This window comes from Caretta caretta, chromosome 14, assembly GCF_965140235.1.
Source record: "Caretta caretta isolate rCarCar2 chromosome 14, rCarCar1.hap1, whole genome shotgun sequence".
NCBI lineage: Eukaryota > Metazoa > Chordata > Testudines > Cheloniidae > Caretta > Caretta caretta.
This window is the reverse complement of record NC_134219.1, coordinates 40,140,069-40,155,835: the sequence shown is the minus strand read 5'-3', so window position 1 is coordinate 40,155,835 and position 15,767 is coordinate 40,140,069. Positions and strand designations below refer to the sequence as shown.

Here is a 15,767-nt window from a genome sequence, read left to right as displayed (position 1 = left end):
GCCATAGACCCCCCGCCCCAACGGGGGTGAAATGCAGCCCTTGGCCGTGCCCAGGGGCTCCCGGCGTTCTTGCTCCACGCCCCCGAGCCGTTCGGCCTGGGCCTTGGATTTCTAGACAAACCTCCTGCCCGGCTTCACACATGGCCCAGGATGGAGAATCCACCCGAGCCCCCGGGGAGTTGGGCCAGCAGCTAATTCCCCCCCACCTCCCCGCCAGACAGGTGAGCCTCCCTCCTCGCCTGAATTCATCTGCCTGCAACTCCCAGCCACAGGACAGGCCACGTTCCCCCCGCAGGTATTTACCGCCTCTCTGGGCTGCGCTCCCTAGGCTGGGAAAGGGCTGAGGCCAGGGCAGGGCTCCAGCGGGGCGCGGGGCGGGTTGGTTGTTCCCGGCACTGAACTCTGATGCCTAATTCCCCGCCCGGAGGAAGGGAGTCGGCGTGAAACTTCGGCCGATTCACAGGCGGCGGCTCCTGCTGCAGCAGCTGCTTCTTGGGGTGCGAGGGAGCCGCAGGCGGAGCCGCAGGGCGGGGTGGGCGGGGGTGGGGAGCTCCGACCCCTCATGGGATCCAGCGGACCCCAGGAGCCTGTGGGGAGCAGGTCAGGGCCGGTGCCCCCCGGTGCAAAAGGGAAGGGCTGAGATTTGTGTCGTCACACCGGCACGGCGCCACGGGGATGGCCCCTGGGAAACCCACGCAGGGAGAAGCGCGGAAAGGGAGGGTGGATCGGGGGGGGGCGGAGCAGAAACGTTTCGGGGTCACATCATCAAAATTTTGTAAGCTATTCTCACATATTTTCAGTCCAAACCGGCAGAATCCGTGTGAAATCAATCTTTCCAAAATTTTGGAATGCCCGTGTACTAAAAACAAAGAAAAAAAGAAGCCTACAAAAATACCCATCTGGGTTTTTACCCAGTCTGTAACTGGAACCGGAACTTTATTCTGAATCCCCTTCAAAATCCACTGGGGTCTTGATTTGAGGTTCCTGTGGGTTTATCTTACCTCGGTTTGGAAGGGTTAAATTTTTATCAGTAAATGTCGGGAAATGCCAGTTTCGCCACGCAGAACGTCAACCGCCCCCCCCACCCCAAAAAAGGTCCAAAAAACCAGTTGTCGTTAAATAATTATTCTCTCCCACCTTGTTGTCTGACACTCCACAGTAATTTCCCACAAGTGTGAAAATACAAATAGACAATATTTTTTAAAAAAATGCTCACAAATAAACCTTGATATTCTCTGTCAAAATTATAAAAAATAAAAATTGAATTCTGACAAGCCTGTCAATATCTCTATCCTCTCCACAGGCCAGGCTTTAATAGAAATAAATAATTGGCACATGTGCAATTTGTTTCATTTTAAATTAAATACAAAGTAAGAGGATAATAATGCATAAGGGCTGGATTTTGAAAGGTATTTAGGTGCTTAGTGGGGTTTTAAAAAGCATCTAGGCCCTTAAAACTCATAGAAAATCCCATTAGGCTCCTAAATACATTTAACAATCTGCTGTAAATGTTCAAGGATGTGAGAAACTAAGGACCAAATTGTTAAAGGTATTTAGTCACCTAACTCACATTGATTTCCATTGGAGTTAGGCATCTGATTACCTTTAGACTTATGGCCCTCAGGGATTCTTGCTGTTTTTTCAGTACCCTATCAACTTTGGTATATCTTCCATGTGCAGACTCATTTTTCTTTCACCACATTTTCTGTAACAGCCAATGACCTCCAGCACATTTTGAAAAACATCACTTCCCTGAATACATGTCTCAGGGATTCTTTTACCTCTGGGTTCCTCAGTGTCTAGATGAAAGGGTTCAACAGTGATGTGACAATAGTATTCAAGACGGTGACTATTTTGGTCAATTCCGATGAGTTCTGCATGGAAGGGCTGACATGTAGGAAAATGGTCGAACCGTACCAGATAATCACAACTGTGAGATGGGAAGAGCAAGTTAAAAAGGCCCTTCTCCATTGCTTATCTGATGGGATTGTCAGTACAGGGGAGATGATGTAAATGTAGGAGAGCAGGGTTATGACACAGGAGCCCAGGATGACGATGAAGGAGATGATAAAGGCCACCAGATCAATAAGGTAGGTATCTGTGCAGGAAAGAACTATCCACGGTGCTATGTCCCCAAAAAAGTGATGGATGACACTAGGGCACAGAAGGACAACTTGGTGATCAGAAATGTTGGGACACAAATAGCCAGGAAACCACACAACCAAGAGCCAACAGCCAGCTGAGCAGTCAAGGTGCTGTTCAGGATGGAGCTGTAAAGCAAAGGATAGCATATAGCCAAATAGCAATCGTAGGCCATGACAGCCAAGAGAAAATCTCTGTGCATCCTAGGGAGAAAACAAAATACATCCGTAGGACACAGCTGACAAAGAAGATGGATTTGCTTTGGGACACAAGGTTGGCAAGCATCTTTGGGTTACAAGCTGTGGTCTACCATACCTCTGGGAAGGAGAAATTGCAGAGAAGGAAGTACATTGGGGTGTGAAGGTGACGGCTGGTTGCCACTAAGACTATGATCGCCACATTTCCTGTGACAAGGAAGAGCACAAAGAGCGAGATCTGCAAATATTGGGTCGCAGGGAATCCCAGGAGAATAAATTCCTTCACACTGGTATGATAGCCCTTCTCCAGTGCGGTCAGCTGTTTTACCTGCCAAAACAAATGAAGACATGAAATTAAAATGATTAAACACAACCGTGGCTTTGTGGGTTATAGATGATTTTGATGCACAGAAAGAGCAGATAATTAAAAGAGGCAGGAAATAATGGTTTAAGGCTGAAAATATCCTATTGCTATTACATTTCTGGAGCCTTCCTGCTCACAGGGTGAATTTAAGCTTGTCCTAAATTTTCCTCTGAAAACTTTTTGTCCAGTGGAAAGTGGCTTTTTGACCAAAAAGAATCTTTCCAGATAGAAATTCCATTTTCAGGTGTTCCTTGAAAAACACAATTTTTAGTTTTTGTCAATGAAACATGTTATTTCCACGGTCAGCATCCAAAGCCCAAGATTGATTTTATTTTAATTGATATTTGTGTTGTTTTAAATAGAAAATTTTCAAATAAAAAGTTGTTTTCTGGGTGTGTGTGGGGGGTAGGGGTTGTCCTTTTGACAAAACCCTGAAAAATTTCAACAGAAAAAACAACATTTTTCCTGTAAATTATTCAGGATTCAGGAGCCAAATCATTTTCAAATGAGACCTTTGGGTGTTAGGCATTCAGCACAATCTGAGATTCCTTTAGAAGTGAACAAAACCCCATCGTCTCTTTTGAAAATCCCTGCTAAATAGGGTGAGCTTTTCAAAAGTTTTCAGTATAGGCCTATTTCTGCTCCCGAGGAAGGAAGTCAATAGGATTTTTGTCATTGAGTCAGTGGGAGCAGACTTAGGTCAGTACTGAACACATGAGATTTGTACCTGTCAATTTCCTTCCTAGGATGCAAGAGGACATTTAATTCTTTTTGTGCAGAAAGTCTCAGGTTCTAAGCCTTCTGAAGTCCCAAAGTTATACAAAGTTGCAGTTCAGAGGACAGCTACTCAATTTTGGAGCATAAATAACCATTTACATCTATAAACCAGCATTCATTTTGGGTGGTTGAAAATGAGTCAGTTGCAACCTCCTTTGACCAATGGAGACTGAGGTGTGCAAGGTCATGCAATGCGCCAATTACAGCAAAGCTCAGGGCCAGAGAGGACCAAAGAACAAAGGAAGCAATTTTACTAAACAAAATCACAAAAAATGCATCCCTTTTTTATCAGAATTTTAACTTCTGATGAAGAATTTCATCAAAACTGTGAATTTCAAACATTTTTGACCAGCTGTGCCAGGAGTCTGCAATTCTTCTCCCCATTTAGTCAGTCGAACATACTTCGCAACCAGAACCGTTAATAGAACCCAGGAGCCCTGATTCTCAGCCCCCCCTCTGCTCCGACCACGATCCTAACTCCGCTCAAAGAATGGGAATAGAACCCAAGTGTACTGATTCCTGTTCCTTTGATACAACAGCTATTCTACGCATCCCTAAAAGAGCTCGGCACAGAATCCAGGTACCCTCACTCCTAGACATCTGTGCTAAGCAACAGACCGCAAACCCCACAAATACAGCAAAACTGTAATATGCCGAGTTTCTAAAACACCTTCAGAAAAAAATACCAGGTTCCTAGTGCTGGCCAAAAGTTTCCTTCACAGATGGATTAATGCTGAGGTCTCAAATTTGAGGCATTCAGAATTAGAAGCCACTTTTGAAAAAGTTGTCCCTACCTTGAAATCTATCAATTACTTTTACAGTGAATGTTCTGAATTTTTGTTTGATTGCTTGTTTTGGGTGTTCTGATTTTTCATTTTTCATAACCTAAATTGAGTCCCCCTCCCTATTTGGATTTGAATTTGCAAAGGATCCAAAGGGAGTTATGAAATGTAATGGAGTTGGGTGCCTAATTCCCTCAGACACCTTTGAAAATCCCAGCCTTAAATATTTTGTATCAAAGTCTAATCAACACGGGCAATCAACAATTATATTTTCTCCCTCTTCAATATAAGCCATTTATTTTGTTATGAATAATATCCTATGAATAACATCTAATGCCCTGATTCTGCAAAGAGTTAATACGTAAATAAACTTGCATATATAGACATATATAAAATAAAAATGCCTAAATTTACTCACATGAATGATTCCTTTGAAGTCAAGGGTTCAACTCACATGAGTAAAGTGAGGAAAATAAGTAAAATTTTTAAACATTTTTAAACAATGGAACTTACTGCAACTCATCATTCAGCAAATCTTCTCACTGGGCAAACCTTCAGCTGGTGTGAATTATCAATAGACAGGGCTGATGAGTGAGGGAAGGTGGAACAATTGTACTGAGGTCCTGAGCTCAGTGCCCCCGCAAAACTATCTATTTAGGGTGAAATGGGAGGGGGAAAACATAATTTACCGGGCCTCCAAATTTCTCTCAGCAGACCTGTCAATGGAGCTACGATTATTTAGACCAGCTGAGGATCTGGCTCTTTGTATTCAGCCTCCACTGATGGAAAGAGCAAATTTCCAGAACAGTTAAAACACCTGATTGACAAAATCTACTTGCCTGCCCTTTATCATGATGAAAATGATGAAAACAGCCGTGATATTCTATTTTCTCCATAAAAAGAAGGACTCATCTCAGCTGAATGGTAGAGTTAATCTTTTCAAGACTTTCCTCCTACCAACGAGACCTTATTGGCTTGCAGGGAACTGTATGCCTTTCACAGTAAATTATGTTAAAAATATTGAATTCCTTTAAAAAAATACCTCGTTTGTAAGGTAGTGAACTGTAAGCACTCAGAACCAAGTTGGACACTAAGAAGACGATTGATTAGATAGATAGGATAGGATTAAAGTTCAAAATGATCTGGACAAACTGGAGAAATGGTCTGAAGTAAATAGGATGAAATTCTATGAAGACAAATGCAAAGTACTTCACTTAGGGAGGAACAATCAGTTGCACATATACACAATGGGAAATGACTGCCCAGGGAGGAGTACTGTGGAAAGGGATCTTGGGGCCATAGTGGGTCACAAGCTAAACATGAGTCAATAGTGTAACACTGTTTCAAAACAAAAAGCAAACATCATTCTGGGATGTATTAACAGGAGTGTTGTAAGCAAGACACAAGAAGTAATTCTTCTGCTCTATTCCGCGCTGATTAGGCCTCAACTGGCATATTGTGTCCAGTTCTGGGCACCACATTTCAGGAAAGATGTGGACAAACTGGAGAAAGTCCAGAGAAGAAGAACAAAAATGATTAAAGGTCTAGAAAACATGACCTATGAGGGAAGATTGGGGGGGGGGGGGTGAGGGAAAGGGCTTTAGTCTGGAGACGAGAAGACTGAGGGGGGACACGATAACAGTTTTCAAGTACATGAAAGGTTGTTACAAGGAGGAGGGAGGTAAATTGTTCTCATTAACCTGTGAAGATAGAACAAGAAGTAACGGGCTTAAATTGCAACAAGGGCAGTTTAGGTTGGACATTAGGAAAAACTTCTGAATTGTCAGGGTAGTTAAGCACTGGAATAAATTGTCTAGGGAAGTTGTGGAATCCCTATCTTTGGAGATTTTTAAGAGCAGGTTAGACAAACACTGTCAGGGATGGTCTAGATAATACCCTTTTAACAAAGTTAAAATAATTTTCTGACCTCAGATCAAGTTCGGTGGTTGCTTCAGATATTGATGGAAAATACAAGGTCTTTGGGAGAGGAAGAGTTATTTTGTACGTTTACAAACTCCCTTATGATTAGTTCTCCACAGAATGTTTACATCCTTTCTGAGGTCGTATGAAAAAGTGACACATGAGGTACTTTCTGAGGAACCGTTTATGATCCCATGGGTGGCTGAACTTTCTGTTCAGCTCACAGTTGCTATCATGCATTACATTTGTTCTTGTTCACATTTGCTTGTACTAACAGAAGAAACTTCCAGTATGGGCAGGCTGTTCCCATAACTGCTTCTGCATGTGGCCTCTTACAGCTCTTTCTGAAGGACGAGCATTTGGTGAGGATTACGAAACACTCGAGACTGAGACAGTCAGGTTTATTCATTCAAACCTTTCTTTGAACCAAAAGCAAGGCCCTGCACGTTACAATTACCATAAAAGCAATGAATGACATATACAGAAAAAGATATTGCCCAATTACCTTCTCTTGGGGGCGTAGTCACTGTCGATTTTTCCGACGAGGGTCTGACTATTCCCTTACACTCTAGCATATTTATACCTTTACACGTTATCTGACTGTCCAATCAACATTAAGCATTGTGTCTTACCTAACCCATAGTATATACATATGCAGGCTTCAGTTTACAAAACTTTGTCTGTCCAGGCTACTTTCATGTCATCGTGTCCCTTTTCCAATTGGTTTATTTACTTGGATCGTACCACTCAAATTTAGGGACTTTTCTGTTTTTCACAATACAGGGACTTTTTGGCAATACCTTTTATGTATTGTACTCATTAACTCCCTTTTATCTATGTCCTTCACACAGTACAAAACACCTTTGTCTTACCCAGCTGCTGTAAGCATTGTTTAAACGAGTCTTTCCACACGGACGAATTTCGCAAGCAACACTCATGTCAAACAAAGACTTGGCTGAAGCCAGTGAGCTTAGCATAAGTATTACCCTGGCCTGTCCATATTTCTTCACCAGACTAGACCCATGTGTAGGACTCTTCCAACACCAAGCACTGGTCACTGTTACAGATGCTTTCCTTAGACTCCAACAACAGGGTACAAACTGGTGAGAAATGCAATGTTGATATTTCTCCACCACAATGTGAGCAAAGACTTACTAATTCATACCATACACGTCATCAACTCACTATATCAGCTGTAGATTTCCATCAACCTATGTCTTTGGTCCTGCGTCCCATGCTGAGATGAGGAATCGAATTCAGCCGGTGCACTACTGAAGACCTCCTCAAGTGATCCTGTGAGGGTTAGGTGTAAGGTAAGTACTTCTCTGCACAGGATGATTTTCACCCTAAGGCGTACGGAATCTGCCCACTGGCTCTGAACTGGAACAAGTCACAATTTTTGTATTCTAGCCACAAATACACATGCTCTCATCTTTGCAGCTCATTTACATTTAGGAGCTCTGACCTATCACTTAGAATGGGGTGTCCATGTTGCCAAGCCTAACGATGTTATCATGAATCTCTCACTGAGTTGAGGGCCATAAAGTCACAGATCCTGATTCTCTTCTCACATGTATTACACTATTATGGGGAGTAGCTTCTGCTTTAGGGGCCAGTCCTGCCTCAATTAAGTCCATGCCAAAGTGGACTGGTATTTTCAAATGTGCCTAAAGGAATTTAGGTGCCCAAATTTCATTAATTTAAATGGGAGTTGGAAACCTAACTCCCTTAGTCGCCTTTGAAAATCCCAGCCTAAATCTCTGGAAGGGGAAGGGAGATCAGGTGCATAATTTCAGCAATTATTTTACCCCTGACTTAAATTTTATTCAGTCCTTAGCCCAGCAAATTCCCATTGTATTTACCGGGATGATGCCTGATATTGCTCAGTAATTTTCACACCCATGTGGATGGCAAATGCTCTGAGCAGTTCAGGATTTCATGAGCACAATGACAACCCGGTGGAACTGGATAGCTAAGCACTTGGGCTGAGAACCTCAAAGGTATAAAGGTGCTAAAGAGACAAACAGGTGCCTAGCAGGATCTTCAAAAGCACCTTGGTGTCTAACTTCCATTGAAGTCCCTAGAATTCAAACTATACTACATTCAAGCACAACTAGGGAGCCTTAGGGTAAAATTTCCTAAAGCACCTAGGTGACTTAGGAGCTTAAGTCTCATTGGCTCTTTAGGCAATTAGCTGCACTTGAAAATTTAACTGTCCATCCTATTTTCAAAAGTGATTTAGGGCCAGATTAGTTGAGGTATTTAGGCACCTAGTGGGATTTTGAAAAGCACCTTGGTACCTAAATCATTGATTTCAATGGATGTTAGGCAACTAGAAGGTTTGAAAATTCCACTAGGTGCCTAAATACTTTTAAAAACCTGGCCCTAGGGCTTATCTATACAGAGAAGACACAGCAACTTAACTTCAATATGTTTATTTAGTCCACTGCCACTTTTGTGCCTTTGTGACTCTTTAGGTTGAAAACTGGTTATATCAGTTCAGTTTGCACCTGAAAATTGATATACATGAGGTTTAAACCAATATAAATATCCATATACAAAGTTGTACTCTTTTAGCTAAATTGGTATAAAATCACACCTTTCATTATGTCAGTACAACTTTTTGTGTAGACTAGAGGCAAATATTTCAAAAGCACCCAAGTGTCTTAGAACCAGATTTTCAAATGTTATTAGGTGTCTAGTGGGATTTTCAAAGGCCTAGGCCCCTAAACCCCATTGAATTGAATTGGAGTTATGTGCTTAACCTGCATAGGTACTTCTGAAATTCCCACTAGGTGCCTATCTGCCTATCTTCAGATGTCTGAATGTCTTTAGCCTCTGGTGCTTTATACTTCTGTATCTTAGACCACCTATTAGGTTGCCTAAATGTGGATGTAGTTGCCTAACTTTGGGCAGCCACTTAGGGCCAGATTTTAAAAAGTATTTAGTCACCTAGTGAGATTATTAAAAGGACAGAGGCACCTAACATCCACAGAAATCAATGAGTTGTAGGTTCCGAGGTGCTTCTGGAAATTTCAATAGGCATCTAAATACCTTGAGAAATCTGACCTTTTGTCTTTTACAAATGGAGAAACTGAGGAACAAAGAACTTAAACAATTTCGCAGTGGTACATCAGCAAGTCAATGGAGACACAGAACCAAGGTCTCCTAACTTCCAGTGCTCTTCTTTAAACAAGGACACCGTCCTTACTAAGCCAGGGGTTTGGCACATTCTTGAGAAGATAGTGAAATTCTGTTGAGATCAAATCCCAAGAGCACTTCTGAGGAACATAAATTCGTCTTCTTTCTTGGACCTGTTGAGTTGCCATACATAAACGAAGCAGGTAAGGGAAAAAGACAGCAGGGTGATGACAAAATGGTAATGCAATGAGATTCTAATCAATATAGAAATTTATGCAATAAGTAGGAGGATTTTGTGTATGAAACCTTTAAATGTTTGATTTATAGCTGGAGGAAAAAATATGGCTCGCAATGCATTTTTTTCCTCAGAATCCAAGAACGCCTCATTCTAAGGAGAGAATATAATGTGTGAAGGAGGTCTATTCTGGCTAGTTCTGTCAGCAAAAGCTAATAAGTTAGGTCCACTAGAGAGAGAGAGAGAGGATCCCAGAAATATACTTTAAACCACTTGTATTAAGATCTATTTTTTGTATACTTGGTAATGTGACCTAGTGGGCCATATCTGGTTGGAAGGAATAGGTTTCCCAGTGAGTAATTGGTTCATCTGTAACATACTTCCTTCTCTCTCACTTACTTTCTCACTTTCTAAATTTCACTCATCTTTTTCAACTCTTGACTGCAGAAGAGAAAATAACTATATGATAGATCTGTGGAACTCAGTGCTGCTGTAATTTATTGAGTCGCATAGATAAGAATGTAAAAATGGATTGGATATTTCTCTAAGAGGTAGACTTAGGTTTTCATAGCCACAAATGCCACATGGACACCCACTCCTCATTCATTTTCACGGGCATTTGTTTGTTTAAGAACCAGATTTTTAAAGGTTTTTAGGCACCTAATGAGATTTTTAGAAATATCTCGGCACCTAAAAATCCTTGATTGCAATGGGTATTAGACACCTAGCTGTTTTGAAAAATCCCACTACGCACCTAAAAGTCTTTAAGAATTTGCCCCATAATCCCTTAGGCAGCTTTTGAAATCTCAGCTGTAGCCTGGTCTGGTAGATGGGAAATAAGGAGTTGGAGTTTGTCCCAGCTCTGTCACTCATTTACTGTGTGAAAGTCAGATTAACTCTCTGTGCCTCAGTTTCCCCATCTGTAAATAAATGAAATAATACCACTCACCCACCTTGATAAAATGGTTTGAAATCTACAGGTGAAAAAGCACCATGAATTTCTTCCCAAGTCTACTAGAGTGAATGAATAGAATAACTTTGACTTCCTCTGTCATTGGATCAGGCCCTCTGTAACTATGAAGTTTAGGGTATTAGAAGGCAGGAGATGGTCTCTGTTCCGGGCTTTTCCCCTGACTTCCGATGCATCCCTAAGCAAGATCCTTTACCCCTCTGCCCTAATTTCTCCTCATATGGCAGAGGATTGATAATGCTTAATTATTTACTACAGAAGGGCATTGGGCCCATTCCAAACAACACTGAAGTTATGGCTACAAAGGGAGTTCTTTTCAACCTGTTGTAGAATAAAATAGTTTATGACTGGACAGTGATTTGAAGATGTAAAGATGTTTATAAGTACAAGGTATTATTATCTTTGCCAGACTAGCTCAGATTAGCATAAGGAGGATAATCATTATGGGTGCGATTTTTAAAAGAGTCTGTGGGAATCAGGCATTTACATTCCACTGAATCACAAGGAGATTTAAATTTTTAATTGCTTTGAACTCCTTTGAAAATCCCATTGCACAGTGACAATCAATCGTTTATCCTTGAGGGCAAAGTCTTATTTCCGTCTCAGCTGAGCATGGAATGTGCCTCTAAGGTCCGGCACTGCAAAATCAGGTACGTTTATTTTGGTTTATAATTTCTTCTTTTGTAAAATGGGACAATGACCCTGACTCCAGTTGTAAAATGTGTTGAGATCTACTGATGAAAAGCATTGCACAAAAGTTAGGGATTATACTTAATGAGCATTGACAATTAAGCACTGTCTGGTACATAATTCTGTATGAAATTCTTGTTCTGGTCTCACTTATACTTTAATATGTCATGGATAGGCTTGGCAGCATTTTATTTTTATTATTTATAATTTTGATGGGTACTGTCACTTGTTTATTTTTAAGCATTTTCTCCACTTTTTATTTATTTCAGTGTTCATAGTTGTACAAAATTATGGGGGTGGAGCGTGGGAGACTGTCAGACAAATGATAGTTAACACTGAGATTCAAAAAGTGAAAGCTCTATAAACCATTAAAACACAAATTGTCAACATCATGTGTTAAACTATAGAAAGTAAATATCCTTAATTCAACAGATCATACCTGTTTTTACTGTTCATTCACTAATCCATTTGTAAGCCTAATTCAAAAGTCTAAATCACTGGATTTTGACTCTAATAAGTTCTCCTGCAGTATTTTTCTTACTTTGCCTATCTGTAAATTTTGAGTATTATCGATGGAAATACATTTTCATCAGTTTGTGTGTGTGTGTGTGTGGTGAAATCGACATTTACCAACATTCACCAATACAAATCTAATCCTTCCAAGCCTAGTCATGACGTCTGTTCCTTGGTTCTTAGAATTTGATCCTGGGCAAACTGTAAAATCAGTTTTCATGTTCTATACAAAGGGGGAGATTGTCAAAGGAATTTCAATGAGAGTTGAGCCACAGAATTGCCCTCTTTGCCTCTGAAAATCTTCACCAAAGACAAAAATCATAGTCCTGGACTCAGAAGAAGACACGTAAATAACCCCAGTGTTCCAAAGGTGTGTATTGGGAAGGGTAGCTGAGTTCCGAAATGAGCTGGAGAATGGAAAATGAGGGAGGATCTAGGAGAAAAGATTAGGAGTTCAAGTTTGGCAATGTTGTGGTGGAACTAGAGATTATGATTCTCTGCCTTGGAATATACCAGTGTAAAATGTTCATCGTAGAGCCTTTGAGGAACAAAGACAAGTCCTGCCTGCCGCAGAGCACAGAAAAGATTCATGAAGGAGAAAATAGCAGAGGACAAGACTGACCCATTTACCTTAATATTAGAAGAAAGGAAATTTTCAGGGAAACTGGGATATTTTTCTTCCTCTTCTTCTTCATGCTAAATTCCGTAGATCTGTTAAAATGGGATTTGCATATCAGTGATTCTCCAGAGTGCAAGTCAAGATCATCCCTTAAATATGGACATCCAGAATCAAGGGAAATTCTACATACTGTGTGTCCATAACCTAATGGAGTTCAATGGGTATTGGGTACCAAACTCTCTTAAGCCCCTTTGAAAATCCCAGCTAACAGCATGGAGGGACTTTTGACAAAGGAATAGCACTGGCTGAAGATTGAATGAACAATTAGTAGATCAAAAGTGCCATCAACATTTCCAATGTCAATGGTAAAAATGATGAAATGATCAGGATCCCCTTCCCTTCCCTTGCCCTGTGTCTTGACAAACTCTAGTTGTAAGTCGTAGCTGATTGAGGCTTCGGGAGATAGGGGAGGTGGTAATAATTATTCAGGCACTAGGATTCTGACTTGAACATTCAAGGAACATCCAATAATGCATTTTAACTGTTTAACTCCATGAGTATCTCTTGTGACCTACAGAATTCAAGACTGGGGTAGAGATGAAAAACTGATTTGGTGTGTTGGTTTTCACCCTCTGAGTCCTGGATTTCCCTATTGCTGCTATTTGCATATGGAAGGAGGCGTCCACTCCCATGGATGATGAGATTGTTTCTCATCAGGAGGACTGAGAAGAACAGAATTCAATACAAAGTATCATTTGTTTCTCCAGGTGTTAGGAAATCTGTGGACCAAATGAATTTGGTCACTGTGTGGGGTGGGGTAAAATTTTCTACAGCAGCTAAGGGCCAGATTTTTAAAGGTATTTAGGCACCTAGTGGGATTTTCAAAAGGCTCTAGGTGGCTAAAACCCACTCAAACCCACGAGTACCTCAGGAGGATGTTAAACAGAAGCTACTAAAGTTAGACATTTTTAAATCAGCAGATCCAGATAACACGCATCCAGGAGTTTAAAAAATGCTAGCTGAGGAGCTCACTGGGCCTTTACTGTTGAAACGCTGGAAGAAAGCTCATGTTGTGCCAATATTGAAAAAGGGTAAATGGGAGGACCAAGGTAATTATAGGCCTGTCAGGCAAGATAACGGAGTGGCTGATTGTGAGGTGATTGACATAAGCTGGGACCATATAGATCATTGTTGCAACCAAAGTCCTGAAGTGGCACCAAATCTTGTATAAAGGGAGTCAAATAAGGTGTCAAAGACAAGGTTATGGTTTGCTGGTGCTGATTATGCTGTCTATTTGTGTGTATTATTTTTGTAGTTAAAGTTATGAATATTGGCTCTGTACTGTCTGTATTGCAAACTTATGCTACACTTCTCCGTGACACCCCAGACAAGTTGGTATCAGCTCTGCCTAGCCTGCTTGATGGCCCATTAAGGACCACCAGATATACAATTGACCCATTGAGAGAAGGCAGACACGCCTTGGGACTCAGCAAGGTATTCAGGGACCTACCTATGGACAGAACTCTCAGGTGTTTCCAGGCCAGGTGATGGACAGCTTCTCTTTGGCACAAAGAAAGAAAGACCACATGGCAAGAGACTGTAAAAAGCTGCTGCAGCTCCTCCATCTTGTCTTCAGTCCTGATTCTTACCTCTGGAGGGACTTTGCTACAGTGAAGCTCTGAACCAAGGACTGAAAGACCCATCCCAGCTGTGGATGTTCTCCAGAGACTTGATTTGAACCTGCAGTTTATTCTCTCACTGCTGCAAGCCTGAACCAAGAGCTTTGCCATCACTGTATGTCATTGATTCCATTAAATCAATTCTAGCTCTCATCTATATCGTTTTCCTTTTATGAATAAACCTTTACGTTTTAGATTCTAAAGGATTGGCAACAGCGTGATTTGTGGGTCAGATCTGATTTGTATATTGACCTGGGTCTGGGGCTTGGTCCTTTGGGATGCAGAGAAGCTTTTTCCCTTTACTGGGGTCTTGGTTTTCAGCACCATTTGTCCTCATAACGTGTGGCACTGGTGGTGATACTGGGAAACTGGGGTGTCTAAGGGAATTGCTTGTGTGACTTGTGGTTAGCCAGTGGGGTAAAAGCAAAGTCTTCTCTGTCTGTCTGGTTTGATTTGCCTTGGTGTGCACAGAAACCCCAGCCTTGGGCTGTAACTGCCCTGCTTGAAGCAATTTGTCCTGAATGGGCACTCTCCGTTGGGTCCTGCCAGAACCAGCATCGTTACACTGATTTACACTTAATTAATAAAGAAATAAAGTAATATAATTAATGTCATTTAACATGGGTTTATGGTAAATAGATCCTGTCAAACTAACTAGGTATCATTTTTGATGACATTACAATTGTGATTGATAAAGGCAATAGTGCTGATATAATAGACTTCTCTATGGCATTTGAGTTGGTACTGCCTGACATTTTGACTAAACAACTAGAAGGATACAAAAATAACATGGCACACAATACATGGACTAAAAGCTGGCTCACGGTTAGGTCTCAAAATGTAATTGTTAAAGGGAATTGTCTTGGAACAGGTATGTTTCCAGTGGGGTCCAAGAGGGTTCTGTTCATATCCTAACTCTATTTAACATTTTTTAATGATATGGAAGATGACATAAACTCATCACTGATAAAGTTTGGAAATGACACAAAAATGAGGAAGTAGTTAGTAATGAAGAGGACAGGGTTACAGAGCGATCTGGATTGCTTGGTAAGCTGGGCGCAAGCAAACAATATGATTTTACTATGGCTAAATGTGAATGTCTACATCTAGGAACAAAGAATGTAGGACATACTTGCAGGATGGGGAACTCTATTGTGGGTAACAGTGAATCGGAAAAAGATTTGGCGGTCATGGTGGATAATCAGCTGAACATGAGCTCCCAGTGTGATGCTGTGCCAAAAGGACTAATGCAATTCTTGGATGCATAAACAGGAAAAAGACTATGTCCAGTTCTCGTGTCAACAATTCAAAAAGGATGTTGATCAATTGGAGAGGGTTCAGAGAAGAGCCATGAGAATGATTAAAAGTTTAGGAAGCACGCCTTATAGTGACAGACCCAAGGAGCTCAATCTATTTAGCTTAACAAAAAGAAGGTTAATGGGTGAATTAACCACAGTCTATAAATTCCTTCATGGTCTCTTCAGTCTAGCATAGAAAGGGATAACACCGTACAATGGCTGGAAGTTTAAGCTAGGCAAAATCAGACTGGAAATAAGGCGTACAGTGAGAGTAATTAAGCTTTGGAGCAATTTACTAACGGTCATGGTGGATTCTCCATCACTGAGAATTTTTCAATCAAGATTGGATGTTTTTCTAAAAGATCTGCTCTACAAATTATTTTGGAGAAGATCTATGTCCTGTGTTATACAGAAGGTCAGACTAGATGATCACAATGGTC

The 15,767-nt window shown here is 41.1% G+C and overlaps 1 pseudogene; it reads right to left on the bottom strand.

Annotated features, from left to right (window-relative positions):
- Positions 1–1,718: 1,718 nt before the first annotated feature.
- On the bottom strand, positions 1,719–15,221 carry LOC142068983 (olfactory receptor 6F1-like; annotated as a pseudogene).
- Positions 15,222–15,767: the final 546 nt, after the last annotated feature.